The 4,828-nt window shown below is 36.3% G+C and overlaps 1 pseudogene; it reads left to right on the top strand.

Annotated features, from left to right (window-relative positions):
• The first annotated feature begins 3,638 nt into the window (after positions 1-3,638).
• On the top strand, positions 3,639-4,807 carry LOC145721853 (heterogeneous nuclear ribonucleoprotein A1 pseudogene; annotated as a pseudogene).
• Positions 4,808-4,828: the final 21 nt, after the last annotated feature.

The following is a 4,828-nucleotide window of genomic DNA, read 5'->3' as shown; positions in this document are numbered from 1 at the left end:
TGCTTCTCCCTCTGACCCTCCCCCCTCTCATGTGCTCTCTCTCATTCTCTGTCTTAAATAAATAAATAAAATCTTTTAAAAAAAAAAAAAGAAAGTTACACATTTCATCTTTGTTTTCACCAAAATTACTTACAAATAACATACAAAGCCAGCTGACATAAGTATCACTAAATTTCATGTTGCAGCAGTATTTTTCTTTTTCCTTCTTTTTCTTTTTCAAATAAACCTCACCATGCAGAAGAAGTCAAGAAGGACAGGTCTACCTCCAACCTGACACTAGGTCAAGGGGAGGAATCTCCCTTCAGAATTTGTAAACCACAAGTTGGTTCTGTGCAAGATTGTGGTCTGAAGTCACACTAACTGTTCCATCTTTAATTTTTTAAAAAATAGTGTTAGTTGTATCTATTTTACCCATTTAAAAATATATATGTTTTGCTATTCTGTTTTTCTATTTCCATTTTTATTCATTTAGGCATTTACTTTTATTAAATCCTTCATTTTACTCTTTTCAATTATTTGGTTAGTCTACCTTTTGAATTGTTGAAAAAAATTTTAATTCTTATTTTCATCTTTATTGATATAGACATTTCAATGTTCTGAAGTTTATTCTCAGTACTAGTTCAGCAGCTTCCCATAGATACTGATAAATAATAATTATTGTTCAGAAGTTTTGCAATTTATGTTTTTTATTTCACCTTGCTGTAAGAGGTGATTTTTAAAGAGTTTTTATTTTATTTTCCAGTGGCAAAGACTTGCTGCTGCTACTTCTTCTCCTTCATTTTTTTCCTTTTATAATAATTATTTTAAAATCTAAGAAATGGAAATGAGGGAGACAGAGTAGTGAATATGAAAGAAGATGGAAAGGAAATTAGGAATTCTAAATGTGGGTGAAGAATAAATAAGAACAGAAAAAATATTAAAAATAAGAAAAATTGTTTTAATTACAATATGAACTAGGTATATAGATAAAAGGGGACCACTGTGCTCCCCCCAGAATCAGTCAAATAAGATCCTTATCAAGACATGTCTCGGTAAAAGTTTTGAATTTCAAAAAGAGAGGAGGATCAAAGCCTATAAACTTTGAACAAAAAGATGATAGCTTTGAATTTATGCCATATATAATAAACTACTAAAAGGCAGTGGAGTAACAGTTAAAGGTATTGAACAAACAAGTTTAAAACTCAAGAATTCTATAGAAAACCAAGTTTTTTTTTCCCCCATGTTAATAGATAATTAGGTACTCAGACATACAAGGATTCAGAAAACATACCGCCTATGCACTTATTGAATGCACTATTAAAGCATACACACATGCACGCACACCTACACACATATACTTCTTTAAGATTTCTTGTTATATTTAACAAATATTATAATAGGACAGATATTCTGCCAAGATTTAGGATAAGTTGGTAATGAAAGCAGAAGTAGACCCTGTTTTCATGGAGCTTTACAGAGAAAAAAAAAATCAACCTAAAATAAAGGACATGTAGTATAAAAGAACTTTTTAAGTTTTAATACAGTTGGTTCTTGATTTTGGAGATTCATTTTATTTGTGCAGTTTTTCTCTTATGGATTGGATAAATTTCGGTTCTGATTTTTTAGACTAATGGAAAATGTGATTTTTGAGCCAAATCCTTAATCCTACAATTCACATGAAATTCTTATATTATTTATTTATTTATTTAAAGATTTTATTTATTTATTTGAGAGAGAGAACTAGAGAGAGAGAGAGCAAGAGCAAGAATGAGCAGAGGGGATGGGCAAAGGGAGAGGGAGAAGCAGACTCCCCGCCAAAGAGGGAGCCAGACGTGGGCTGGATCTCATAACCCTGGGATCATGACCTGAGCTGAAGACAGACACTTAACTAACTGAGCCACTCAGGTGCACCATCTTATGTTTTTTTTAAAAATGACTTAAAATTATCATGCTCGAAGAAAAACTAAACAACAACAAAATATTTGCCCTCTCCAAAAAGGGAATTCTTTACAAAGATGGAACATTTAAAGATTTTTGTGTTGACCACTGTTAAAATTCATATGTAGAATAATTGCAACTATGCAAAGTATAAATTTGCATATCAATAAAAGATTATTCTTTTAAGTGTCTATTTGTTATAGTGGTGAACCTATTGTAAATAATATAATAGGACATTATTATACTTACTATACAAAGAACTGATCTCACTTTATAAGTGACTTATTGGAATCTACTTTTAAAAAGATCAAAGACCTGAAAAGACAATTTACACAGCATCAAGTTATTTTATTAAATCATGTTCAACCCCACTGGAAGAAAATTTAAATTGGCTTAAATATTGAGATACAATTTTTAACCCATCAAAACACACACACAAAAACATATTATCTATTGATAGAAAACTTTTAATTTGACATTACATTTCTGGAATGTATTTTGATAATGCCCATCAAAAGATTTCGTTGTTCCCAGAGAGGGATGTGGGTGGGTAGATAGGTGAAATAAGTGAAGGTGATTAACCGAACACTTATCAAGATGACCCTGGGTGGGGGGGCCTGGGTAGCTCAGTTAGTTAAGCGTCTGACTCTGGATTTTGGCTCAGGTCATGATCTCAGGGTTGTGGGATCAAGCCCGGATTGGGGTCTATGCTCAATGCGGAGTCTGCTTGTGATTCTCTCCCTCTTCCCCTCCCTACTTCTCTCTCACATACATACATACATATATACATAAATAAATAAAATCTTTAAAAAAAAAAAAGATGAGCACTGAGTAATGCAAAGAATTGTTGAATCACTATTTTACACCTGAAACTAATATAACACCATATGTTAACTAACACTGGAATTAAAAAAAACAAAAGGTTTCAATGTTCATAATTTTGCACCAATAATTCTACTTATATAAATTTATCTTAGGCATTAGTAACATGGATATAGACATTTCTATAAGGGTGTAACATATAACAGTGCTTCAAATAAGTGCTTTTGGATGTCTGGATAAGCTTGTTATTAGATTACAGGTGGATATAACTCTCTCCCAGATTTCCACATGGCCAAAAGGAAAAACAAAAAGGGAAAACACCAGCCTTTCAAAGCTTTAGCAAATCTACGTTAGTATGCATGCAGAATGAATTTCTTATATGAAGGTATAAATGCTGGAGAAGCAATGGGGAAGATACTCATAACATCACCACAGATTCAAAACAGGGTTTGTCTGTCTTCGAGACCAGCTCATACAAGATATAAAGACTCTAAACTTTCACAGACTACATCTCTCAGAATGAGAAACAGGATAGGTGGATTAGAAGCAGTGATCAAATAAATTTAAGAATAAAACATTTTTGACCGGGGAAAAGTTCTAAACTTCTTTTTAAAGCAATTTTAAATAAGATTCCTTTTAGACAAATTCTGGTAATAAAAAGGATGAAGGAAAAACAAAACAAAACTCCACAAATACCTTTAGAACCCAAATCAGATTTTCAGCAGACATCTGTGCAATATTGAGCAGGCAAAAAAAATGTTTAAAATAAAAAAGATTCCATGTTTAAAAAATATTTATCCAACCAAATTGTCATTCCTCTACAAAGGTAATACGACACCATTCTCAGATGTTATGAAGTCAATATACTTTCTGACTGAGTAAGCATCATTAAAATCTCCCCTCCCACCAACATCATGTCTAAATCGGAGTCTCGCATAGAGCCTGAACATCTGTGGAAGCTCTTCATCAGAGGTCTGAGCTTTGAAACAATGGATGAGAGTCTGAGGAGCCATTTTGAGCAATGGGGAACGCTAACGGACTGTGTGGTAATGAGAGATCCAAACACCAAGCGCTCCAGAGGCTTTGGGTTTGTCACTTATGCCACTATGGAGGAGGTGGATGCAGCCTTGAACGCAAGGCCACACAAGGTGGATGGAGGAGTTGTGGAACCAAAGAGGGCTGTCTCAAGAGAAGATTCTCAAAGACCTGGTGCCCACTTAACTGTGAAGAAGATTTTTGCTGGTGGCATTAAAGAAGACACTGAAGAACATCATCTAAGAGATCATTTTAAACAGTATGGGAAAATTGAAGTGATCGAGATCATGACTGACCGGGGCAGTGGCAAAAAGAGAGGTTTTGCTTTTGTAACATTTGATGACCATGACTCTGTAGACAAGATTGTCATTCAAAAATACCATACTGTGAATGGCCACAACTGTGAAGTAAGGAAAGCCCTATCTAAGCAAGAGATGGCTAGTGCTTCATCCAGCCAAAGAGGTCGAAGTGGGTCTGGAAACTTTGGTGGTGGTCGTGGAGGTGGTTTTGGTGGGAATGACAACTTTGGTCGTGGAGGGAACTTCAGTGGTCGAGGTGGCTTTGGTGGCAGTCGAGGTGGTGGTGGATATGGTGCAGTGGGGATGGCCATAACGGATTTGGTAATGATGGTGGTTATGGAGGCGGCAGCCCTGATTACTCTGGAGGAAGCAGAGGCTATGAAAGTGGTGGACAGAGTTATGGAAACAGGGCAGTGTCTCTGGTGGGAGTGGCAGCTAAGACAGTTATGACAGTGGAGGAGGCGGGGTGGTTATGGCAGGTGGTAGTGCAAGCAACTTGGGAGATGGCGGAATATGGAATGATTTTGGCTGTAACGATCAATCCTCAAATTTTGGGCCCATGAAAGGAGGAAATTTTGGAGGCAGAAACTCCGGCCCCTACGGTGGTGGAGGCCAATACTTTGCCAAACCACGAAACCAAGGTGGCTGTGGTGGTTCCAGCAGCAGCAGGAGCTACGGCAGTGGCAGGAGGTTTTCATTACTGCCAGGAAACAAGGCTTAGCAGGAGAGGAGAGCCCGAGAAGTGACAGGGAAGC

Source organism: Leptonychotes weddellii, chromosome 5, assembly GCF_054177405.1.
Source record: "Leptonychotes weddellii isolate Sample4059 chromosome 5, ASM5417740v2, whole genome shotgun sequence".
Classification (NCBI taxonomy): domain Eukaryota; kingdom Metazoa; phylum Chordata; class Mammalia; order Carnivora; family Phocidae; genus Leptonychotes; species Leptonychotes weddellii.
The sequence above is the reverse complement of the archived record's forward strand: the minus strand, read 5'-3'. Positions and strand labels throughout refer to the sequence as shown.